This window comes from Elephas maximus, chromosome 6 (genome assembly GCF_024166365.1).
Source record: "Elephas maximus indicus isolate mEleMax1 chromosome 6, mEleMax1 primary haplotype, whole genome shotgun sequence".
Taxonomy (NCBI): domain Eukaryota; kingdom Metazoa; phylum Chordata; class Mammalia; order Proboscidea; family Elephantidae; genus Elephas; species Elephas maximus.
In genome coordinates, this window is record NC_064824.1 from 102,192,812 (window position 1) to 102,220,180 (window position 27,369).

The following is a 27,369-nucleotide window of genomic DNA, read 5'->3' on the forward strand; positions in this document are numbered from 1 at the left end:
AGTGAGAGAGAGGAAGCAAGGAACAGTGTGGGCATGAAAGTACAGGAGGGTAGGGGCAAATAGAGAGAATTGTACTTTGGCTCCTTCCTTACGATGACAGGACACATGCAGATTCCAAATTGAACAGTGTGCTTGGCGGTACTGCTGGGGAGGTAGGGCTGGTCGATTCCACACGACTTAGCAGCCTAGGAGTTGGGCATGTTGAGATAGGTAGTCTCAGAAGACTCAACTTTGTGAGGTTGGTTCCTTGACCTGGGATTGTGGGGTGGGGTGGGGTGGGGGTGGGGCAGAGAGGAGGAAGGTGGCCTGTGCTTATTAACAAGGCTCCTTGTTAAGTACTTCGCATACTTTGTTTCATTTAATTCTCATGATAACTCTGCAAAGGAAGTATCATTATCCTCAACTTGCTTGTAACATGATGCGAATTCCTACATGAATGCAGGTTTTTTGCTCAGAATTCCAAAACTAAGCAATGCATAATTAGAAAGACAGAGGATACAGAGTAACCAAAAGGCAGGTCAATAAGCACACAGCCTTCACTAGCTGCCTTTAGTTCTTAGACAATATTTTCTTGTACCATTCCTGTCTCCTTTGTTTAATCTTGGCTCAGGGCCTATCTCTTTTTATCACTTGAAAGGATTCAAAGTGCTATATCTAATTTTCACCAGTAAAAATATTCAAATCTATGCTTTAACACGAATTCTTTTCAGAGTGCTTCTCTCTGGGGAGGCAGCTTTGATGAGCTGGAGGCACTGGATTGAGAACCAGGGTCACAGATTCTGATTCTGGTCCTTGCTACTGACGGACTCTGGGACCCTGGCAAGACACTCAACCCCTGGAGTTCCCTGTCTCTAAAAGAGGGATAATGATATTTGCACCGCTTGCCTTACAGGGTTGATGTGGAGGTTGGCTGAGATGGTGTATGTGAATGGGCTTTGCAGGCTATAAAGTGCTAGGCAGATGGCAAGGACTGGTGCTCCTAAGGCAGGGCAATTCAGAACCAATCTACTTTATGTCGTTCCTCTGATAGTGGGCTTGAAACAGGTCCACACATTTTTTCATCAGAAACTTTTTTTTTTTCCTATTTTATTGAGCTTCAAGTGAACGTTCACAAATCAAGTCAGACTGTCACATATAAGTTTATATACACCTTACTCTGTACTCCCACTTGCTCTCCCCCTAATGAGTCAGCCCTTCCAGTCTCTCCTTTCCTGACAATTTTGCCAGCTTCCCACTCTCTCTATCCTCCCATTCCCCCTCCAGACAGGAGATGCCAACACAGTCTCAAGAGTCCACCTGATATAATTAGCTCACTCTTCATCAGCATCTCTCTCCTACCCACTGTCCAGTCCCTTTCATGTCTGATGAGTTGTCTTCGGGAATGGTTCCTGTCCTGTGCCAACAGAAGGTTTGGGGACCGTGACCGCCGGGATTCCTCTAGTCTCAGTCAGACCATTACGTCTGGTCTTTTTATGAGAATTTGGGGTCTGCATCCCACTGATCTCCTGCTCCCTCAGGGGTTCTCTGTTGTGCTCCCTGTCAGGGCAGTCATCGATTGTGGCCGGGCACCAACTAGTTCTTCTGGTCTCAGGATGATGTAGGTCTCTGGTTCACGTGGCCCTTTCTGTCTCTTGGGCTCTTAGTTATTGTGTGACCTTGGTGTTCTCATTCTCCTTTGCTCCAGGTGGGTTGAGACCAATTGATGCATCTTAGTTGGCTGCTTGTTAGCATTTAAGACCCCAGACGCCACATTTCAAAGTGGGATGCAGAATGTTTTCATAATAGAATTATTTTGCCAGTTGACCTAGAAGTCCCCTTAAACCCTGGTCCCCAAACCCCCGCCATTGCTCCACTGACCTTTGAAGCCTTCAGTTTATCCCGGAAACTTCTTTGCTTTTGGTCTAGTCCAGTTGAGCTGACCTTCCGTGTATTGAGTATTGTCCTTCCCTTCACCTAAAGCAGTTCTTATCTACTAATTAATCAGTAAAAAACCCTCTCCCACCCTCCCTCCCTCCCCCCCTCGTAACCACAAAAGTATGTGTTCTTCTCAGTTTATACTCTTTCTCAAGATCTTATAATAGTGGTCTTATACAATATTTGTCCTTTTGCCTCTGACGAATTTCGCTCAGCATAATGCCTTCCAGGTTCCTCCAAGTTATGAAATGTTTCACAGATTCGTCACTGTTCTTTACAGATGCGTAGTATTCCATTGTGTGAATATACCACAATTTATTTAACCGTTCATCCGTTGATGGACATCTTGGTTGCTTCCAGCTTTTTGCTATTGTGAACAGAACTGCAATAAACATGGGTGTGCATATATCTGTTTGTGTGAAGGCTCTTATTTCTCTAGGGATTTCTGGGTTGTATGGTAGTTCTATTTCTAACTGTTTAAGATAACGCCAGATGGATTTCCAAAGTGGTTGTACCATTTTACATTCCCACCAGCAGTGTATAAGAGTTCCAATCTCTCCGCAGCCTCTCCAACATTTATTATTTTGTGTTTTTTGGATTAATGCCAGCCTTGTTGGAGTGAGATGGAATCTCATCGTAGTTTTAATTTGCATTTCTCTAATGGCTAATGATCGAGAGCATTTTCTCATGTATCTGTTGGCTGCCTGAATATCTTCTTTAGTGAAGTGTGTGTTCATATCCTTTGCCCACTTCTTGATTGGGTTGTTTGTCTTTTTGTGGTTGAGTTTTGACAGAATCATATAGATTTTAGAGATCAGGCGCTGGTCGGAGATGTCATAGCTGAAAATTCTTTCCCAGTCTGTAGGTGGTCTTTTTACTCTTTTGGTGAAGTCTTTAGATGAGCATAGATGTTTGATTTTTAGGAGCTCCCAGTTATCGGGTTTCTCTTCGTCATTTTGGGTAATGTTTTGTATTCTGTTTATGCCTTGTATTAGGGCTCCTAAGGTTGTCCCTATTTTTTCTTCCATGATCTTTATCGTTTTAGTCTTTATGTTTAGGTGTTTGATCCACTTGGAGTTAGTTTTTGTGCATGGTGTGAGGTATGGGTCCTGTTTCATTTTTTTGCAGATGGATATCCAGTTATGCCAGCACCATTTGTTAAAAAGACTATCTTTTCCCCCATCAGAAACTTTTGGGGCCAGTTATGTTTCAGAATGCAAAGTTTTTATGATTTTAGGAAGAAACACAGTACTAGCATTGCATATTATGTAACACTCCCATTAAGGCCTGGGGCAGCACTCTAAAACCCCATATGTGAGTATCACTATTCACATAATTTTTATTTAAAATTATAAATAGTCTCCACTTTATTTAAGTCAATGTAGTAGACAATGTAATAGCCTCCAAAGGCCTCAGTTTCTACTCCCCGTGTTGTTGTTGTTTGTTGCTGTTGAATTGATTTTGACTCGTGGTGCCCCCATGTGCGCTGAGTAGCATTGCTCTACAGGCTTTTCAAGGCAGTGACCTATTGGAAGCAGATGGCCTGGCCTGTCTTTGGAGATGTCTGTGGGAGGGTTTGAACTATTACTCTTTTGGCTAGCAGCTGAATACTTAACCGTTTGCACTACCCAGAGACTCCTGTAAATATTACCTTATAAGAAAAAAGAATTTTGTAGATGTGATTAAGAATCTTGAATTAGGCTGGGTTTTCTGGGTGGGCTCTGAATGCCATTACATGTATATGAGAGAGGGCTGGGGGAGATGTGACACGCAGAGAAGAGAAAAGGGCATTATGACTACGGAGGCAGAGATTAGAGTGATGTGGCCACAAGTCAAAGACTGCCAGTAGCCACCAGAAGCTGGGAGAAGAAAGGAAATGACTCTCCCCTAGAGGCTTGGGAGGAAGTATGGCCCTGCACCACCTTGATTTGGGTTCAGTGAAACTGATTTCTGACCTCTGGGCTCCAGAACTGTGAGGGAATAAATTTCTGTTGTATTAAGTCACCAAGTTTCCGATAATTTATCATAGCAGCCACACGAAAAAAATAGAGTCAGGTTTTGCTGCCAAATGAGTTAGGAAAAAGAAGCTATGTTTTCGGTTTGTTGCATTTTGGAATTGCAAATAAGAGATTGTGGACTTCTTTTTGGGACTGGCACCCAAATTCTTTCAAAGTGGTTTTCTTAGTCATCTAGTGCTGCTATAACAGAAATACCAGCAGGGGATAGCTTTAACAAACAGAAGTTTAGTCTCTCACAGTCTAGTAAGCTAGAAGGCACCAGTTCCAGGGGAAGCCTTTCTCTCTCTGTTGGTTCTGGAGGAAGGTCCTTGTCATCAATCTTCCCTTGGTCTAGGAGCTTCTCAGTAATGGGACTCCAGGTCCAAAGGATGCGCTCTTCTCCTGGCTCTTACTTCTTGGTGGTATGAAGCCCCCCTGTCTCTCTGCTCTTTTATATATCAAAAGAGATTGGCTCAAGATGCAACCTGATCTTATAGATTGAGTCCTGTCTCATTAATGTAACTGCCACTAATTGCACCTCATTAACATCATAGACATAGGATTTACAACGTACAGGAAAATCACATCAGATGACAAAATGGTGGACAATCACACAATACTGGTAATCATGGCCTAGCCAAGTTGACACGTATTTTTGGGGGACACAGTTCAATCCATGACATTCCACCCTCTAGCCCCCAAAACTACATGTCTTTGCTGCATATAAAACACATTCACCCTGTGGTATCATAGCAAAAATCTTAAATCAACTCCAAGTCCAAAGTCCAAAAAATTCCTCTTCATCTGTGAAATCTAGAATACAAGTTATTTGCTTCCAAAGTACAATGGTAGAACAGGTGCAAGCTAGGTATCCCCATTACAAATGGGAGAAATTGGAGGGAAAGAAGGCATAACAGATACCAAGCACGTCAGCAGAACACATTGTGTTAGCTCTCAAGCCTTGAAAATAATCCTCTGTTTTCTGAGATCATTTAAACAATGGCCCTGCCCTCCAGGATCTGGGTGTTGGCCACTCCCCAAATTCTGCCTAGAGGCCCCATGACCCTGGGCTTCAGCTGTGCCTTCCAGGCACACTGGAATGGCAACTCTGCTCCCTCAGCTTTGGGTGGCCCCATTCTCCAATCCATCTGAGTGGCGACTCCGTCTTTTGAGATTGAGGCAACTCTGCTTCCTGTGTTCCTTGTATCTTCAGCTTCTGCTTCCTGGTTCCTTGGCCTCTCAGCCCTTCAGGGCTCTCTGCCCGCATCTGCCCCACTGGGGCAAGTGTTCCAAAGCTCTTTAGCTCCACTGATAAGTGCCTGGAGGTACCCCACTCCACCAGTAAATGTCAGCTGGAAGGCACTCAGCTCTCTTGCTCCATGGGCCGACTCCAGCACTGTCTTATTCTGGTTTCCTGGTTCTGTTGCTGAAGTTTCTCTGCTGCTACTTTTTACTGTCTGTGTCATCTCCAGTGTACCAGCTTTCTTTACTTCATTCTGAGTCCTCACCAGAATTGTCTTTGATGTCCATAATTCTACCAACAGTCTCTTCAAGGCAATCTAGGCTTTTACTATTAACACTTTAAAACTCTTCCAGTCTCTACTCATTCACAGTTTCAAAACTGTTTCTGCATTTTAGGTACCTGTTAGAGCAGCACCTTACTCTTTCAGTACCAAATTCTATCTTAGCCATCTAGTGCTGCTATAACAGAAATACCACCAGTGGGTGGCTTTAAAAAACAGACGTTTATTTTCTCAGTCAGGTAGGCTAGAAGTCTGAATTTAGGGCGCCAGATCCAAGGGAAATCTTTCTCTCTCCGTCAGCTCTGGAGGAAGGCCCTTGTCATTAATCTTCCTTTGGTCTAGCAGCTTATCAGCACAGGGCCCCCAGGTCCAAAGTATGTGCTATTCTCCAGGCTCTTATTTCTTGGTGGTATGAGGTCCCCCTCTCTCTCTGCTCTATTCTCTCTTTTATACCTCAAAAGAAATTGACTTGAAACCCAATCTGATCTTATAGATTGAGTCCTGCCTCATTAACTTAATTGCCACTAATCCCACCTCATTTACATCATATCGTTGTTGTTGAGTTTTGTTGAATTGGTTCTAATTCATAGTGACCCTATGTACAACAGAAGGAAACACTGCCTGGTTCTGCACCGTCCTCACAGTCCTTGCTATGCTTGAGCCTCTTGTTGTCAATCCATCTTGTTGTGTCAATCCATCTCCTTGAGGGTCTTCTTTTTTGCTGACCCTCTACTTTACAAAGCCTGATGTCCTTCTCCAGGGATTGATTCCTCCTGAGAACATGTCCAAAGTATGTGAGATGTAGTCTCACCATCCTTGCTTCTAAGGAGTATTCTGGCTGTACCTCTTCCAAGACAGATTTATTCATTCTTTTGGCAGTCAATGGTGTATTCAATATTCTTCAACAACAGCATGATTCAAAGACATCAATTCATCTTTGGTTTTCCTTATTCATTGTCCAGCTTTTGAATGCATATGAGGCTATTGAAAACACTGTGGCTTAGGTCAGGTGCACCTTAATCTTCAAGGTGACATCTTTGCTTTTTTTTTTTTTTGTTAACACTTTGAAGAGGTCTTTTGCAGCAGATTTGCCCAATGCAATGCATTGTTGGTTTCATGACTGCAGCTTCCATGGGTGTTGATTGTGGATCCAAGTGAAATGAAATCCTTGACAATTTCAATCTTTTCTCCATTTATCGTGATATTGCTTATTGGTCCAGTTATGAGAATTTTTGTTTTCTTTATGTTCAGGTGTAATCCATACTGAAGGCTGTGTTTTTAATCTTCATCAGTAAGTGCTTCAAGTTCTCTTCGCTTTCAGCAAGCAAGGTTGTGTCAACTGCATAACGCAGGTTGTTAATGAGTCCTCCTCCAATCTTGATGCCATGTTCTTCTTCATATAGTCCATCTTCTTGTCTTATTTGCTCAGCATACAGATTGAATCAGTATGGTAAAGGGATAAAACCCTGAGGCACAGCTTTCCTAACTTTAAACCCACTCAGTATTCCCTTATTCTGTTTGAAAGACTGCCTCTTGGTCTATGTCCAGGTTTCTCATGAGTGCAATTAAGTGTTCTGAAATTCTCATTCTTTGAAATGTTATCCATAATTTATTATGATCCACACAGTCGAATGCCTTTGCATAGCCAATAAAACACAGGTAAACATCTTTCTGGTATTCTGTTTTCAGCCAAGATCCATCTGACATCAGCAATGATATCTCTTGTTCCACATCCTCTTCTGAATCTGGTTTGAATTTCTGGCAGTTCCCTGCTGATGTACTGCTGCAGCTGCTTTTGAATGATCATCAGGAAAATTTTACTTGAGTGTGATATTAATGATGTTGTTCGATAATTTCCGCAGTCTATTGGATCACTTTTCTTTGGAATAGGCATAAATATGGATCTTTTCCAGTCAGTTGGCCAGGAAGCTGTCTTCCAAATTTCTTGGCATGGATGAACAAGCACCTCCAGTGCTGCATCTGTTTCTTGAAACATCTCAGTTGGTATTCTGTCAATTCCTGGAGTCTTGTTTTTCACCAATGCCTTCAGTGCAGCTGGACCTTTTCTTCAGTACCATTGGTTCCTGATCATATGCTACCTTCTGAAATGGTTGAATATTGACCAATTTTTTTGTACAGTGACTCTGTGTATTCTTTCCATCTTCTTTTGATGCTTCCTGCATCATTTAATATTTTCTCCATAGAATCCTTCAATATTGTAACTTGAGGCTTGAAGTTTTTCTTTAGTTCTTTCAACTTGAGAAATGTCGAGCGTGTTCTTCCCCTTTTGGTTTTTTAACTCCATGTCTTTGCACATTTCTTTATAATAATTTACCTTGTCTTTTTGAGCCACCCTTTCATATCTTCCATTCAGCTATTTTAACTTCATCTTTTCTTCCATTCATTTTAGCTACTCTACATTCGAGAGCAAGTTTTGGAGTCCCCTCTGACATCCATTTTGGTCTGTTCTTTCTTTCCTGTCTTTTTAATGTACTCTTGTTTTCTTCATGTATGATGTCCTTGATGTCATTCCACAACTTGTCTGGTTTTCAGTCGTTAGTGTTCAATGCATCTCTAAATTCAGGTGGGATATACTCAAGGTCATACTTTGGCTCTCGTGGACTTGTTTTAATTTTCTTCAGCTTCAACTTTAACTTGCATGTGAGCAATTGATGGTCTGTTTCACAGTCCACCACTGGCCTTGTTCTGACTGATGATATTGAAATTTTCCATCCTCTCTTTCTACAGATGTAGTTGATTTGATTCCCGTGTATTCCATCAGGTGAGGTCCAAATGTATAGTCACAGTTTATGTTGTTGCAAAAAGGTATTTACAATGAAGAAGTCATTGGTCTTGCAAAATTCTATCATGCCATCTCTGGCATCATTTCTATCACCAAGGCCATATTTTCCAACCTACCATTTCTTCTTCTTTGTTTTCAACTTTCATGTTCCAATCACCAGCAATTATCAATGCATCCTGATTGCATGTTCGGTCAATTTCAGACTGCAAAAGTTGGTAAAAATCTTCAATTTCTTCATCTTTGGCCTTAGTGGTTGGTGCATAAATTTGAATAATAGTCACATTAACTGGTCTTCCTTGTAGGCATATGGATATTATCCTATCACTGACACCATTGTACTTCAGGATAGAACTTGAGGTATTCTTTTTGATGATGACTGCAATGCCATTCCTCTTCAAGTTGTTATTCCTGGCATGGTAGACCATGTGATTAACATCATAGAGACAGGATTTACAATACATAGAAAAATCACATTAGATGACAAAATGGTGGACAATCACACAATACTGGGAATCATGGCCTAGCCAAGCTGACAAATTTTGGGGGGGACACAATTCAATTCCAAACAGTGGTTGTTGTGCTGTCCTGTTCATTCACAGCCAGTCAGGGTGGTATGGAGAGGCCTGGAACTGCTGCCAGCATTGCCCACTCTGGTGGCAAGATGGACACTAAGGCATGTTGGGAGAGTAGGAGAGGGTAAGCCTATTAAATAGCAAAGTTTGACCCAGGAGGGCAAGGTGCTTTACCCGAGGGGAATAGCAATATCTAGCCATGAATCAGGCAAATGGCTGAGCTCAAAGGACTGAAGAAATCTCAGGGGGTCCCAAATATAATTCAGCCTCAAGAGCCCAGATCAATAAGCACAGGTAAAGGAGTCTGTGTTCAAGGCAGCTGAGGTTTAGGGCAAGGGCTAGGGCATCAGGACATGGGTAACAAGTAGGTTGCTACAACAGAAATTGAGAGATAGAAGCTGATGCAGAAGCACGGTTATATGAACATGGTGTGTGTGTGTGTGTGGTACACTGGTTAGGGTACTTGGATGAGAAAAGTTCTTTATTAGAGAACATCTTGGGGAAGGGTGAGAATGATAACTTGCAGAAGAATATGGACTCTGCCAATGTCCTGAGCCAGACTGGCAAGGGAAACTTGAGTGAGCCCCACAGGGGTATCACTTGAAGTGCGAAGCAGAAACCTGGGCCAGCACCGAGGACTCATAATGGGCTGGAATGACAGGCAGACTTGGTCAATTTTTAGCCTGCTGGCAGGGGTGCTGAGGCCCCCGCATACTTATTGCTTCACACCCAGCTTGACCAGGAACCGGAGTAAGTTAGATTCGGTGGGAAGATGAGTGGGTTTGGCAATAGAGAGCCTCAAGGTCAAATGCAGGGAAAACCTACTGGGGTGGGGAGGAGCTGCTGGGGTTGCCAAAGTCTTTGCCTTTTTTTGTTTGTTTTAAAATAGACTTCCTGATGATAAAATAGTCCTTGCATAATGAGACAACTATCAAGTTATGATGATATTACTTAAAATCTCCATTTTAAAACTCATTGAGCTTATCTGAAGACCATTAAAAAATTGTATTCTAAACTAAATAGCCAACAGAGGGCCCAATTTAGTAAACTGTGGGGATGTATGCAACCAAATATTTTATAGCCATTAAAGTCATGTTTATAAAGAGCTTCTAAAGGCCTGGGAAAATGTTTATGTGATAATTCTGTGTGAAAAAGACAGGATACAAGATTGTTTATACAGTATGAAGAAAACAAGCAAAATTAAAAACTCTGCATGAAAAACAATCTAGTAGGAAATACATCAAAAAATATGAATACAGTGAGAGCCTCTGCATGGTGGAGCTAAACGTATTTTTACAAAATCATCCCTCCACTTTTGTATTTTCCAAGTTATTTGTGCATTACTTTTTCTGTTAGTTGTTTTGTTATTTTATGTACATTACTTTGATAATGTGAAGTATTCCAAAAAAAAAAAAAACTCTCCTTTCTGAAAGAACTTATGCCTTATTTTCTTTAAATTACCCTGAATTCAAAGCATTTTATGTTTCAATAGGCAATAAGATTTACAGAGAAAAATGGTATTGAATTCACATTTCCAATTATATGAACTCTAAGGCAAAAAATAAGCAGGCCACATGGGGGAAAAAATCAAACCTAAAGAGAAATGGACTTATTTTTTTCTTCTCCCATGAAGCCAAACTGGCAGAAACTTCTGGCACTTGGATGTCATAAAGTGGTGCAAACATGGTTTTAAGTTTGCCATTTAAACACTTTTCTGCAGGAAGAGGCTACTTTTAGAGATGAGTGTGGAAGAAGAGAGAGTGTCTCTTTCATTCTAGCCTGCAGATTTCCCCCAGGAAGTGAATCATTCAAGATTCTTCTCAAGCATTCTGGAACATTCTCTTCCAGAATGCTTCCACTTAACCTCGAGCTGGAATGAGTGCCCTCCCTACTTTCTCGGTATCCTGTGTATACCTCTTTCTCTGTACTTACCATGTTACATTGTCTTACCTACTACACTGTAAAAGTCTCATAGCAGCAGAAACCATGTTTTATTTATGCTGGTCTTCACAACCCCTAGAAGAGTTCTTGGCAAACAGTAGGTGCTGAATAAATGTTTGTTAGAGGCACTGAGTAATTCTCTAAAAGTGTGAAAAAAATCGTAGGGAATTGATCCCCAGCGAAGGGCGATAACCAGCTGATGCATCCAGCGTAAAATAATGACTGGGCAGAGAAGACAATCGACACACAATTAGCCCTGGGTAGCCAGGAACAGGGGTCTGATTCAGCCTGTGATCCACAAAGCACACTGGGGCAAGAACATGAAGAACCAAGCAGGTGGGTACTGAAAGCAAGAAAGAAAGAAACTGAGTTTCAGGAATTGGGTAATGTTGCCTGGTATGGGGAGACAAGAATTGAAGGTTAGGTGGAAGGTGGAATTTGTCTAAGTCTACCAAATGGCTTCCATCCTGTGCTAGGCTGTTTATCACCTGTATATATGGTAGTCTTTGACCTATAGCATCTGCTTGGCATCCAACCCCAGATATACACACATTAGGGATTTTGGCACCGAATGAAGTAGGTAAGAAGAAAGCCAAGGATTCCTCTCCTGGAGCCATACGAGAAACAAAAAGTGCTGGCTCTAGGAATCATAACAGGATCTATGGGAAACACACCAAATTATTTCTACAATTGTCCTAATTGTGCATTTAACTTTTTGACAAAGTCCATAAGAATTGTAGCATAGTTGGCAGAGATTAAACTCTTATAAGTGGCCATCTGTTAAATTTTATGTGCAATGTATGGTTTTGGAGTTTGAAGAGTAGAAGAAGACATGCTGTAATTTCTCTTTGAACTAGAATTTAAAAAATGTTGAACTTACAATTTGTTGGAAAGAGTAATTAATACTAACAAAGTTGGAAATTATCCCAGTAGATGAATGTCTCAATGTGGAATGGTCCCCTTAAGCTATTTGTTTGTGAGAGTCAGTCATTTTCCCAAAATCTCAAATGAGCTCTTCTCTATTTAACCTGAGAAGGATGTTGGATAGAACCAGTTCCATGATAAGAGACTTAGACACTTAATGCTTGGGATCCATATGATAAATTTCTTGCTCAAGAAAATTCAAGCTTCTGGAGATTTTCTGACTTGAATATCAGAGGGCGAAAGAAAAAAAAAATAATGAGTTAAAAATGCTCTTGCTCTAATTAGGACCATGTCATTTGAGTTGAGTTACTTGAAGTAAACATATTACAAGGTGGGGACAAAGACATGGAAGCAGCGGCATGCAAGATGGCTAAGCCAAAAAAATGGGGAGACCTGGGAAGTGGATATACTGAAATTCCAGAAAAGACCATTTACTTCCCAGGCTACTGCACTGAAGAGTGGGATTTGCCAAGGCAAAAAACATGAGAACCGAACCCTGTCTAGCACAAGCATGGTTTTCAGTTACTTCATATTTTGGGTCTGTTTTGATAACCAAGCATATCTTTTGTAACCCAGGCAGAAAGGAAATATTCAGCCTATTGAAGAAGCTGGGCTGGATTGTGAGATGAACTGTGAGCATTCCAGCCTAAATGATAATTAAGACCCAGGATGTTTTCTTCTTGAGCAAGAGTTCAATAACAGTTTATAGTGACTTCACAAACTGGCTCCAACCAAAAGTCTCAGCACCTTTTTATTTAAGGTATTAACTTCGTTGACCTTAAGTTTGTACATGAAACTGACTAAGGAGGAAGGGGACAACATGAAAACATTTAAAAAGTCTGGTTTTGAATTATGCCTGGTATGCTAAAATATTTAATTCTTCCAAACTTGGCATTTAGAGAACAGGGAGGATTTAAATAGAGGATGGCCAGCTGGCTAATTACATGTTGCCAACATTTCCTTCTGGCTACTTACTGGAGGAGTCCTGTTTATGTCAAAGACTGACTCTGTCCTTCATCCACTTTCATGGCTGGGAAATGGAATGCATGCTTTTTACTTAACATGAAATGTTCTGGTGAAACCCAAAGCAACAAAGCCTGCTTCACTGATTTGGCGGACAGGACGAGGCAGGTGCTTCTAGAGAGGCCTTTTTGGAGAAGTTTCAGGACAAGGCTGAAAATTATGAACAACTAAGATTCCAGTTGGCCATCCCTACCTTCTTCCCCCTTGAAAAACAAAAAACAAAACGAAACAAAACCCTTTGCCATAGAGTCAATTCCGACTCATAGCGATCCTGTAGGACAGAGTAAAACTGCCCTATAGGGTTTCCAAGGAGCAGCTGGATTTGAACTACTGACCTTTCGGTTAGCAGCCATAGCTCTTAACCAATGTGCCACCAGGGCTCCCGCTCCTCGCTTTTAGAGAAGATAATTTCTTATCCTTAAGATACTGGCAAAGCCAAAAGCTTTTATAGAAGAATTCAAGACTAGGATTTTCAGCATGAAAGCAGAAGCCAACTCGTAGAAACTTAGCCTTTAACCCTAGCTTAGCCCTTTGGGTCAAGTGAGGTTTGAGCTAAGTAAAGTTGATGACTGTGAAGTTGGGGTGGTGATCTTTGTAAATGAGCCTCCGGGGATCTTTGCAGGGGATTGCTCAGAACAGGGGCCAAGTATACACTTGATGACGACTTGAAGAGAATGCTGTGCAGAGGTAGAAGGGAGATAAGAGTATGTGTGAAGGACACGTGCTGGGGGTGAAGATGGTAGCAGTGGTATCGCCAAAGTTCATCCGTAAGAGAGAGGCCTATCAGACAATCTGTCTAGCAGGAATCGCAAACTCAAATGCCTCCAGGCAGGGGCGGTGCGTAATGCAAATGTGAGAGGATGTAAGTACTACGGGGAATGCTGGGGACTGTGTCAAACTGCAGAGCATATAACCGCCAAAACCAAACCAAACCCATTGCTGTGGAGCGTTGTAAACTAGGTGCCCTCGAGTTGATTCCGACTCAAGACGATCCCATGTGTGTCAGTGTAGAACTGCACTCCATAGGGTTTTTAACAGCTGATTTTTCAAAAGTAGACTGTCAGGCCTTTCCTCCTAGGTATCTTTGGGTGGACTTGAACCTCCAACCTTGGTTAGCAGCTGAGTGAGTTAACTCTTTGTGCCATCCAGGCATGTAAAGGCATTTAAATAATAATAAAAAAAGGAAAACCTCACACTGTCCAAACAAAGCCTGTGAACTGTATTTTGCTTGAGGGTCACCAATTTGTGACTGCTACACAGTGAGAGCTCCAACCTGAGGGTCTAAACTTTGGGGCTGCATTTATTTGTGGAAAATGGCTTACATAAGTGCTTTGCACAAAGAAAACTATTGTCCAGACTTTCTGTCATGATCTAGGATTATGTAAAATTCTTCTTTCTATCCTTTTTTGGAATTGCCATGAAATGAAGGACAGATCCTTGGAAGGAAGACGTTCATCTTGGAAAGTGTCAGTGGGACTGGACTGCCCTTTGCTTCCTCAAGGGAATAAACAGAGAGAGTCTCCCCACCTCTGACCTCGGGGGTTATCAGCGCACACTCTGGGCCTCTCCTTAATCCCAGGCACACTGCTCTGTGCTACGTCCTCTCCAAATCCCAATGGCACCATAAAGGAAGCAAATCATCATAACAGTGAATTTTAAATCAGTTCTGTGAATAGAGCTGGAAGTTTTTGTTGATTAGAAGGAGAGATTACTTTTTTGCTCTGTATAAATAAATAAAAATAAATTCCTCTTAAAGTGGGTACCCCTATGGAGTGAAGCTGAATGAATATTTACAGTTGGGATAAGAATATCTAGCTAAGAACACAACCATGATTTTTTAAATCCTCTACGGCTCTAGAGGAAACCCTGGTGGCATAGCGGTTAAGAGTTTGGCTGCTAACCAAAAGGTCAGCAGTTCGAATCCACTAGCTGCTCCTTGGAAACCCTATAAGGCAGTTCTACTCTGTCCTATATGGTCGCTATGAGTCAGAATCGACTCGATGGCAATGGATTTGGGTTTTTTTTTTGGTTTAGGGCTCTAGAGGAAACCCTAATGGCATACTGGTTAAGAGCTACAGCTGCTAAACAAAAAAGGTCAGCAGTTAAATCCACAGGCACTTCTTGGAAACCATACAGGGCAGTTCTACTCTATCCTATAGAGTCGCTATGAGTAAGGATCAACTGGATGGCAACAGGTTTTTTGGTTTTAGAGGCCTCTAGAAAGAAGCCCTGGTGGCACAGTGGTTAAAGCACTCAACTGCTCACCAAAAGTTTGGTGGTTTGCATCCACCAGCCACTCCATGGAAGAAAGATGTGGAGTCTGCTTCCGTAAAGATTTACAGCCTTGGAAACACACGGGTCAGTTCTACTCTGTCCTATAGGGTCACTATGGTTGGAATCGATTTGATGACAATGGGTTAGGGCTCCAGAACCTTATTTATAGACCCTCCACCTGACAATTTCTCTCTAATATCCCAAATGGGCATACCATTAAGAAAAATAGGTTTCATCCACATAATACACAGTGTACATTCCTTGAGCAGATCCGAAACTTAACATTCTGGTACCTGTGCATTATGGTAGGTCTATGCCTCTGGCCTTACATTACCTTTGGTTCTGTTGCTGAGTTTCCCAGGATACCAGGCTGAGGTTCCTGTGCCAATCTGTCCTCTGGTTAGACCACAGCTTTTAGAACCCGTTAGCAAATAGTTACTGACCACCTATTGAGTACTTGTTGTTGTTGGATACTGTGGAGTTGATTCTCCAAGTGACAGAGTCGAACTGCCCCATAGTGTTTTCTTGGCTATAATCTTTATGGAAGGAGATCTCCAGGCCTTTCTCTGGCAAAGCCGCTGGGTGGGCTTGAACTGCCAACCTTCAGTTAGCAGCTGAGCACTTAATTGTTGCACCATCAGGGACCCCATTGTGTATCTGTCATTAGGTGCCACTGAGTCAGTTCCAACTCATAGCAACCCTATGTACAACAGAATGAAACACTGCCCAGTTCTGCGACATCCTCATAATTGTCATTATGTAACCACTATGTCAATCATCTTGTTGAGGGTCTTCCTCTTTTGCACTGACCCTCTATTTTACCAAGCATGATGCCCTTCTCCAGGAGCTGATCCCTTCTTATAACATGCCCAAAGTACGTGAGTCGAAGTCTTATCATCCTTGCTTCTAAGGAGCATGCTGGCTGTAGTTCTTCCAAGACAGATTTGTTCATTTTTCTGGCAGTCCATGGTGTATTCAATATTCTTCGCCAACACCATAATTCAAAGGCATCATTTCTTTTGTGATCTTCCCATACTCATTGTCCTGCTTTCCCATGGATATGATGCAATTGAAAACACCATGGCTTGGGTCAGGTGTGCTTTAGTCCTCAAAATGACATCTTTGTGTTTTTTCAAAACACTTCTTTAAAGAGGTCTTATGCAGCAGATTAGCCCAATGCGGTACATCGTTTGATTTCTTGACTGCTGCTTTCATGGGAATTGATTGTGGATCCAAGTAAAATGAAATCTTTGTATCTAGTAGTGGGTATATGAAAAGTGAAATGGCAATCTGTATCAGGTGGGTGATACAAAGAAGAAGGCTGTCTTGGTCATTTAGTGCTGCTATAACAGAAATACCACAAGTGGATGGCTTTAACAAAAACAAGTTTGTTCTCTCATAGTCCAGTAGGCTAGAAGTCTGAATTTAGGGTACAAACTCCAGGGCAAAGCTTTCTTTGTTGGCTCTGGAGAAAGGTCCTTGCCATCAGTCTTCCCCTGGTCTGGGAGCATCTCAGCTCAGGAACCTCAGGTCCAAAGGACATGCCCTGCTCCTGGCACTGCTTTTTTGGTGTTGTGAGGTCCCCTTGTCTCTCTGCTCGCTTCTCTCTTTTGTATCTCAAAAGAGATTGGCTTAAGACACTATCTAATCTTGTAGGTCTCATCAATATAACTGCTACTAATCCATCATAATGATAGGATTTACAATATATGGGGAAATCTCATCAAATGACAAAATGGTGGACAATCATACAATACTGGGAATCATGGGCTAACCAAGTTGACACATATTTTTGGGGGACACAATTCAATCCATGACAAAGGTCATCAGTGTAGCTGGAATTGAAGGTTGGAAAAGTTGATTGAAGCCAGACTATAGGGAGTTTGGCATCCTAGGCTGAGGAGTTCAGACTGCTTCCTGGAGGTAGGGAGCCATTTAAAGTCTTTGAGCAGGGAAATGAAATGGTGTAAGAGACGTTTTAGAAAGCTGACCTTGTTCAGAGCAGAGAGCTACTAGAGGTTTGGAAAGTAATGATAATAAATCTAAACATCAAACCATATAGTGACAATGGGATATTGAGTTATAATGTTTAATAAGTTTAAATATAAAACTGAAACTACCGCCATCGAGTAGATTCCGACTCATAGTGACCCTATAGGACAGAGTAGAACTGCCCCACAGGGTTTCCAAGGAGCAGCTGGTGGTGCCCACCTTTAGGTTAGCAGCCAAGCTGTAACCACTGCTAACATTAATTGCGTGCTCTCCCTGTTCCAAATACTGTTGCAATAGCTTCTATATATACTAATTAATATTTGCAACAATACTTGGGGGTGGCTGTTATTAAAAGCCACTGTTTGTCAGGCAAGAAAATTGAGTCTCAGCAGTAAAGAAACTTGCTCAGTGGTACCTGGCAAGCAGTGTCAGAGCTGGGCTCCAAACCCAGGTCATCTGGCTTCAGAGCTCTCACCTGCAACCATTCTCCACACTGCCTTTTAGGGCCTTCCTTCCCTGCCATTGTCATGAGGCTGAGGGCTGGCTGGGAACAATGATATCCCTCTGCCACATTGTCTTTCTGTTTGCCTGCAGACCACTACCTCAGACATGGCAGTCTTGCCCAGGTCTTGACTTCAAGAAACTCAAAACACTTGCCAATGCTCACCATCTATTTTGAAGGAGCCCTATGAATAGAGGAAGGGAAGGTGAGGCACAAATGAAGCTATAAAAGTATTCCCCATGGCTGTCACCACACTCTAGCAGAGGAAGAAAGGAAATTCAGTTGTTTTCCGCTCTAATGCTTTCCATTAGGCACTAATAATGTTACTCGCCTGGCCTTTTTGGCCTTGGTTCAGTGGTTGTAGGATGTATTTACTTCCTAAATGGGAGATTGGGACTCACCTGCTGTTAAATTGTTTAGTGTTTTACTGGCATCCTTTAGGCACCATCAAATGAAGAAAATGTATTGTGATCCCAAATTGACTACATGTTTTTTTCCCATAGCTACCATGAGAGATCCCCAAACATTTAGAGGCTGTGGATGATTCAGGTCGAGATAACCTTGTAAGAACAAAACCAAGAATAGATGCTGCCAGTTAAGTCTCTTTTAACACTTGTTCTTATAAATTAAAAGACCTCTGCAGAGTCAACCAGAAGGTGGCCTAATTAGATCATATTTAAATTAAGGTAGTTCCACATAGGCTGCATAGAACAACTTTTCTTTTTTTTTCTCATTATGAAACTTGCCTGCATAAAGACAGCCATTAACTCTGAGAACAGAAATTTTGGCCAGGCCTCTGGATTTACATATTTTACATTATACAACCAATTAAAAAGCGCTGCAGTCCTAAAGGAGCTCTATTGTAGAAAAACAGGGAATACCGTAAGTGTAAACCTAAACTATATACAGATAATTTTCATCATATCATGCAGTGGAGGAACCCAATACAAATATACACGATTCACCGTTAAACTGAGCGATCATTTATTGAGGACCTACTGTGTGCTGCATGTAATTTAATCTATATGATGTAATTTTATTGCTTCATTGGATTCTTTATGCCAAATTATATGAAGAATAAGCTGTTTGCTATTTTAGCAGGATGACCTCTGGCCAGGCCTAGCTATGATATACTGCAGCAGCAGATCAACCTATTGGTTAAGTACCGAGTCTTCTTTTAAGTTTAAACCTTGTTCAGGCAGTGATTGAAATGGACTTATTTTTGCAAGGAAGCTGATTGAAGAGACAAGCTGACTTAGAAGGACTATTGAGAAATCTTGAAACCATTTTTTTAGAAAGTTAAACAAATGTATTTATTCCAGAAGGTAAACATTTAAATCAGTGTGGCTGCACAGTAAAAAAAAAAAAAAATTTTTTTTTTCACAGTAGAGGTCCTCAAATTGTCAATATTTAAAATATACGTTGATAAACTTGTTGATTTTCTGTAAAAAATATGTTACTGAAATCTGTAAGGTTAAGATTAGAAAACTCATGACACTAGTTTTAATAATTTAAAAGTGATCCTTATTTGATTTAGTGTGGGTCCAGCTTTAGTCAGAATTGGTATTAAAAAGTAGGGCTTTTTTTTTTTTTTTTAAACAGTAGAAAAAGTTCGTCAATTTCTTGAGGAAAAGTTTAACATTTAGGTCAGTCTTCCTAATAATATTGGGCTTGCAGAATTGGTATTGATCCAGAGCTAAGAATCCTATTTCAGCTTAGGAGCTTTAAAAATTGATTTCAGAGAATCGATTTTTAAAAAGCTAACCTTTCCCAAATCCAAATTTCTTATGAAGCTTCACTTTACACTATTTTACTATATTTTCCTTAATATTTTGCCCTCAGAACTGGGGTTTTCTCCTCTCATTTAACCAATAAAATTCCTTGGAAGGGGTTTTGGGTAGATGACATGTTAAAAACAATTGGTTTTTAAAATTTTTAGCCCTTGTAGCATACAAACATTTTCTTAAAATAAAAAATTGTATTGTTTGAGAGAACCCCTCACCTCCTACCCCTACTCACTCCCTCCCCACACTACCTCTCCCTGCAGTTCTGAGCATTGCTTCAGGGCTCTTTCTGTATATTTACGTATACATACAGATATATCACTACATACAGACTCACAGCTTTCAAGTTTTTTTTACATTTTGATTCCATTTTCATAACATGCAAATTTGTCGATAAGGCAGTAACAGACTTAATATAACAAATAATGTTTACCTCCTCCAAACTAATGGATTGGAGGGAATTTAGCACTTGGAACAACTGATTAAACACATGCATCTCATCAGGGAATCTTTTCTCCGGCAATATCACTCCTGTCTACAGTTGGGTAATTCTTTGGTAGTATCTAGGGGAATGAGGAGATAGGTTATACTCTGTCAGAACCATAAAACAACCTGTTTCTGTCCCACATTATTCTTATGATCAGAACAGGATGCTTGAAAGCCTCACAGAGGGTCACCTAGGCAGATTTTGGTGATCTTCCACCATGCCCTGTGCTCCTTCCCTTCCTGTCTGTCTTGTCGTCTTTGCCTCCTCTCTTTTACTTCCACTCTTTTCTTTATTTCCTTGAGTCATCCAGGCACTCGGTTGTTGTTGATTTGGGGGGCAAACCATATATATACTTTAGAGGTGGATTCATGTTTGCCTAGTGGGTTATACCCAAGGGCCAGTGAACATGAATTAACTGGCATTGTGGAACAATGGGTTCTGGATGCAGAAAGACCCCAACTTGAATGCTAATCTGACCACCTAATGTCTCTGTGGCCAGAAGCAAATGACTTAATCTCACTAACCTCAGTTTCCTCTTCAGTAAAACGGGGCTAATGATATTTATCCCACATGGCTGTAGTGAGGAAGTCATGAAATAAATGTATGTAAAATTCCCAGCATAGCACTGTAATCACTCAGTTGTGTGGGGAAAATAGGGAAAATCTCAGTAAATATTGACCAATGACTTGACTTGTGGAAGTAAAGGACGCTTCCTGAATTTGCAAAAACTTTTGTGCAAAAGCAGAGAAACTAAGCATAATGTGAAGTGATCCAGACAATTCACTGGATAAGGTATTTTGAATTAGATCAAGTTTGAAGTGCAAAATGTTTACAGGACAAAAACAAAATGCTGAGATGCAAGATGGTGAAAGGTGGACTTCAACCCAATGTGGAAGCCTTGATAGAATTAGTTAAATCATTGCTGTTTATTTATAAAGCCAATAAATTATCGGGATGCGTGAAAGCAAAGGGGAGGAAATGGCCTGTCAGTTTTTCCCCCACACTGGCCTGACACCAGCTGTGGATACTTTGTGTCTCCCTTTTACAGAGGATGTGGAAAACTGGCAGAGTTCCAGAAAAGAGAAAAATGTAATTAAGGTTTAGAAAATAGGGGATCTGAGGAAAGGCCAAAAAGTTGTGGGGTTATTTACCTTAGAGAATAAAGGTCTAACAATTATCTCAAGGGTCATTACAAGAAAGACATTGGTTATTTCCCATCTCTACAAATAACAGGACAAGAGCAAAGAAATTAACATTGATTGGAGAAAGTTTTGGGCTCTGAGAATAATTAACAAGGAGGCTTTGAAGCCTCATCCTGGCAACTGAAAAAGAAAAAGGATTAACGTGGGTGTGCCTGTGAGTCCCTGGGTGGTGCAAATGGTTAACAAGCTCACCTGCTAACTGAAAGGCTGGAAGTTCGAGTCTACCCAGAGGTGCCTCAGAAGACAGATTTGGAGATCTACTGAAAACCCTATAGAGCATAGTTCTACCCTGCCACATGTTGGGTTGCCATGAGTCAGAATTGACTGGACGGCAACTGGTTTACTGGCATCTCCACTTACTTATATCTATCTGTGAAGGAAAATGAAGGTGGCATTTAAATACATCTAGTGGATTATTCCGCAAACAAACCAGTTACTCTTTGTTGGAAATCACATAGTTGTTTACTGTTTAAATCTAGGTATTAAAGTTAATTCGAAGATATAGGCACAAACTAGATAGGTTTAGGACTTCATGAAACAAGGTCTTGCCCCTGAAACTGGTTTTGGTCAATCACCAGCTAAAATTCTCTCTGAGGCTACATTTATTCGCCACATCTCACAAATCACTGTATTTGCTTGTGACTTTCAGTAAGGTGCTGCTACACCCCAGTGCTGGCGCCTGTACTACAGAGCAGCAAGTCTGCGATGATCTGAAATCACAGGGCTCTCTGCCTTTCATTTTAGACCTTTGGGTGAGGATAGGCAAGGTGGGGCCCCTCAAGTACTGTGAGAAGGAGTTTCAGTTCAGGATGTGGTGATGTCTGAGTTAGAGGGAAAGGTGTACACTTGCTTCAGTAAATCTGTGGTCTGTCATTGCTTCCTGCTTCCAATTTAGGTAGCTGGTGGCCAGCTTCCTTCGATTGCTACTAAGTGAGGCCACACTTGGTGAGGACTTCAAAAAGCCTCAAAAAAGCTTCATACATCATATTACTCTTCTCTCTCTCTCTTTTTTTTCCATCTGCCATTCTTTCTCTTATTTCTATTATTAATTTTCAATTTCAGAAGTAATACAGGACCCAATGCCCTGGGATCTTTCTACATTAGTATACATAGTTTTACTTCCTTTTTTCTAACCACTGCTTTTTTTTATTTCCGTGGTATCCATATAACCCGTTGCTGTTGAGTTGATTCCAACTCATAGTGACCCTAGAGAACAGAGTAGAACTGCCTCATAGAGTTTCCAAGGAGTGCCTGGTGGTTTTGAACTGCTGACTTTTTGGTTATCAGCTGAACTCTTAACCACTACGCCACCAGGATTTCCAATCATTTATATTTTGCTGGTGCAAGTTTTCTTTGACACTAACATTTGAAGATATTTCAGATAAATGATAATGATGAAAGTCAGACTAATGGCTACCTCTGGAGGAGTATTGATTGGAGGTGACATGTAGGAATCTTTTAGAGTGCTACATATGTTTTATATCTGGATCTGAGTGGTGATTACATGGGTATATAAAAATTAAAACACGAAGAAGATTAAAGCAAATTTGCAAGAGCCAAAATACGACCTCGAGTATATTCCACCCGAATTTGGAAATCTGAAGAATAGATTTCATCCATTGAACACTACTGACCGAAGACCAGACGAATTGTGGGACGACATCAAGGACATTATACGTGAAGAAACCAAAAGGTCATTAAAAAGACAGGAAAGAAAGAAAAGACCAAAATGGATGTCAGAAGAGACTCTGAAACTTGCGCTTGCACATAGTGTTGTTGCTGTTGTTAGGTGCCATTGAATCAGTTCTGACTTACAGTGACCCTACCTACAACGGAACAAAACACTGCCCAGTCATGCACCATCCTCACAATCATTGCTATGTCTGAGCCCATTGTTGCAGCCACTGTATCAATAGATCTCATTGAGGGTCTTCCTCTTTTTTGAGGACCCTGTACTTTACCACACATGATGTCTTTCTCCAGGGGCTAGTCACTCCTGAGAACATGTCCAAAGTATTGAGATGAAGTCTTGCCCATTCTTGCTTCTAAGGAGAATTCTAGTTGTACTTCTTCCAAGACAGATTTGTATGTTCTTTTGGCAATCCATGGTATATTCAGTATTCTTCGCCAACACCACAATTCAAATGTATCAATTCTTCTTCGGTCTTCCTTAATCACCATGCAGCTTTGACATGCATGTGAGGCGATTGAAAAATACCATGCCTTGGGTCAGGCACACCTTAGTCTTCAAGGTGACATCTTTACTTTTTAACACTTTAAAGAAGCTTTTTGCAGCAATGTAATGTGTCGTTTGCCCAACGCAATGCATCCTTTGATTTCTTGACTGCAGCTTCTGTGGGTGTTGATTGTGGATTCAAGTAAAATGAAATCCTTGACAATGTCAACGTTTATCAAATGTTCATGTGGAACTTACTATGTGCCAGGTAACAGATGTACTATTGGAAGTGCTCACGCTTCCATGCCAAGAAATTTGGAGGATAGCTACTTGGCCGACCAACTGGAAGAGATCCACATTTATGCCTATTCCCAAGAAAGGTGAGCCAGTCAAATGTGGAAATTATCAAACAACAAATTGTCCGTTAACATTACATGGAAGTAAAAATTTTGCTGAAGATCATCCAAAAGTTGCTGCAGCAGTGTATCAACAGAGAACTTCCAGAAATTCAAGCTGGTTTCAGAAGAGGATGTGGAATCAGGGATATCATTGCTGATGGCAGATGGATCCTGGCTGAAAGCAGAGAAAACCAGAAAGATGTTTACCTTTGTTGTTACCAGGTGGCAACCCCAGGTTCTTACTCGGCATGACTCATACTGGCCAACATATGAGAGATAGAGGTGGGAGAACAAGAAAGGCACATTTATTTCATTGTACAAAGAAATGGAGTCAGTTGGAGCTACTGCTGCCAAGACTCCTCTCCAAGGGTGGGCAGGTAAGTCACTTTTTAAAGGAGTTTACAAGTTCACAAGTAGGGAGTCCATGCAAGTTAACGTCAGCAACATTCTTAATTATACTGTGAAGGCACAATGGGGTTCCAAGCAAAAGGAGGATTCAAATGCGAAGCTGAGGATGGGGGGAGCCCAGCAAAGGAAATGGTTTTGCAATACAACACTGTAGGGGAGGAAGCAAAGTGAAGAATACAACACTGTGGGGGTTCTCTGTCATTGTTTTATTGACTATGCAAAAGCATTCCACTGTGTGGATCATAACAAATTATGGATAACATTGTGAAGAAAAGGCAATTCCAGAATACTTAATTGTGCTTGTGAGGAACCTGTACATAGACCAAGATACAGTCGTTCAAACAGAATGAGGGGATACTGCATGGCTTAAAGTCAGGAAAAATGTGCGTCAGGGTTGTACCCTTTCACTATACTTATTCAATCTGTACGCTGAGCAAATAATCTGAGAAGCTGGGCAGTATGAAGAAGAATGCAACATCAGGATTGGAGGAAGACTCATGGACAACCTGCGATATGCAAATGACACAACTTGCCTGCTGAAAATGAAGAGGACTGGAAGCACTGACTATGAGTCGGAATCGACTCAACGGCACTGGGTTTTCTGGGGAAGCACTGATGAAGATCAAACACTGCAGCCCTCAGTATGGATTACATCTCAACGTAAAGAAAATGAAAGTCTTCACAACTGGACCAATAAGCAACATCATGATAAACGGAGAAAAGATTGAAGTTGTCAAGGATTTCATTTTACTTGAATCCACAGTCAATGCCCATGGAAGCAGCAGTCAAGAAATCGAATGATGCATTGCATTGGGAAAATTTTCTGCAAAAGCCCTCTTTGAAGTGTGGAAACACAAAGATGTCACTTTGAGAACTAAGGTGGGCCGGACTCAAGCCGTGGTGTTTTCAGTTGCCTCCTCTGCATGTGAAAGCTGGACAAGGAAGACCAAGGAAGAATTGATGCCTTGGAATTATGGTGTTGGTGAGGAACACTGACTATACCATGACCTGACAGAAGGACGAACGAGTCTGTCTTGGTAGAAGTAAAGCTAGGGTGCTCCTTAGGAGCAAGGATGACAAGACTTCATCTTTTGACAAATTGTCAGGAGGGACCAGTCCTTGGAGAAAGACATTATGCTTGATAAGGCAGAGGGTCAGCAAAAAATAAAGGAAGACCCTTGACGGAGTGGATTCATGCAGTGATTGCAACAATAGCCTCAAATATAACAACGATTGTGAGGATGGTACAAGACCAGGCAATGTTTCATTCTGTCGTGCATAGGGCCACTATGAGTTGGAATTGATTCAATGGCATCTAATAACCACAATATAAACATTTAAAAATTATCTAGTTCATAACAGTTTATAAAAGTGAATTAAGATTATCATAGTTTAAAGATATCAGAAAGCATTAAATTATATTTTTAGAGATGGGAGAAGGATGTCAGAAAAGGAGAGTTGGGAAGAAGAAAGCTGATGTTTATTAAACACCTCCTATCTAATAAGCACTTCATGCATTTTTTCATTTAAGTATCAACAATACCTCTGTGAAGCAGGTGTTCTTATTCCTTTTTGTAGACGAGAAAACAGACTCAAAAAAAGGTAAGTAAATTGCACAATTTTACACATACCTGGTAAGTAACAGAGTTAAGATTTGAACTGAGGTCATTCTGACTTTAATGCTCTGCAAGTGACTATGAAAAGAGAGGCTGTGGAAATTGAAGAAAGTGAAACTCAGGCTAAGTGAATTGCTCAAGCTTATAATATGAACAAAAGTAACTGCATAGTACAGAGACAGGGAACTGCCAAAAATTCAAGCCAGATTCAGAAGAGGATGTGGAACCAGGGATATCCCTGCTGATGTCAGATGGATCCTGGCTGAAAACAGAAAATACCAGAAAGATATTTACCTTTGTTGTATTGGCTATGCAAAGTCATTCGACTGTGTGGATCATAACAAATTACGGGTAACATTGTGAAGAATGGGAATTCCAGAATACTTAATTGTACTCATGAGGAACCTGTACGTAGATTAAGAGGCAGTTGTTCAAACAGAACAAGGGGATACTACGTGGCTTAAATTCAGGAAAGGCATGTATCAAGGTTGTATCCTCTCATCATACTTATTCAGTCTGTATGTTGAGCAAATAATTCGAGAAGCTGGTGTACATGAAGAAGAATAGGGCATCAGGATTGGAGGAAGACACATTAACAACCTGCGTTATGCAGATGACACAACCTTGCTTGCTGAAAGTGAAGAGAACTTGAAGCATTTACTGATGAAGAAGAAAGACCATGGCCTTCAGTGTGGATTACACCTCAACATAAAGAAAACAAAAATCCTCACAACTGGACCAATAAGTAACATCATGATCAATGGAGAAAAGATTGAAGTTGTCACGGATTTCATTTTACTGGTTGATCCACAATGTCCATGGAAACAGCAGTCAAGAAATCAAAAGATGCATTCATTGGGCAAATCTGCTGCAAAAGATCTCTTTAAAATGCTAAAAAGCAAAGGTGTCACCTTGAAGACTAAGGTGCGCCTGACCCAAGCCATGGTATTTTCAGTTGCCTCACATGCATGGGAAAGATGGATAATCAGTAAGGAAGACTGAAGAAGAATTGACGCCTTTGAGTTACGGTGTTGGTGAAGAATACTGAATATACCATGGACTGCCAAAAGAATGAACAAACCTTTCTTGGGAGAAGTACAGCCATAATGCTTTTTAGACACAAGGATGGCAAAACTACTTCTCACATAGTTTGTACATGTTATTAGGAGGGACCAGTCCCTGGAGAAGAACATTGTGTTTGGTAATGTAGAAAAAAAAAAAAAAAAATTTTTTTTTTTTTTTTCAGGGTCAGCAAAAAGGAGGAAGACCTTCAATGAGATGGATTGACACAGTGCCTGCAACAATGGGCTCGAGCATAACTAGGATTGTGAGAATGGTGCAGGATCGGGCAGTGCTTCATTCTGTAGAGAGCTGATACCGACTTGATGGCATCTAACAACAGCAGCAGCAGCAGCAACAACGAGAATACTTTAAACTGACAAAGAAAAGGATCTGGGACAATTTAGGAAAATTCATATAAAAGTATGAATTGCATAAAATTCTGCATCATTTAGTTAGTCTGGCTTCCCCTTTTGTGGCTTATTCCCCTCAATTTAATTCATTAAAAAATTCCTTTCTTTATACTTTTTCATTTTTAAAAGTGCTTCATTTCCTTCATCCTCCCCCTCTTGATAGATTTTTTCCACTTCTCCTTACTGAGCTCTGTATGTTTTCACTCTGTCTCAGCAGTTGGCATGAGATTGTTTATATCAAGTCCACTTACTGTATTTTAGGGATTGATAACTGTGCTCTTTTAGTAATGACAGGAATGCAGGAAGAACACATACTCCTCGCGTAATGAGTTCACTCCCATAATCGGAATAAATTCTACTC

At 41.0% G+C, this 27,369-nt stretch overlaps 1 long non-coding RNA gene across 1 annotated transcript in view; it reads left to right on the top strand.

Moving 5' to 3' along the window:
- The window catches only part of LOC126078451 (uncharacterized), a 43,491-nt gene extending 16,502 nt beyond the window's left edge, over positions 1–26,989 (top strand). Inside the window, exon 3 of the long non-coding RNA XR_007518042.1 lies at positions 26,783–26,989. This is a non-coding gene — a long non-coding RNA (uncharacterized LOC126078451). The remainder of the gene's footprint in view (positions 1–26,782) is intronic.
- The last annotated feature ends 380 nt before the right edge of the window (positions 26,990–27,369 follow it).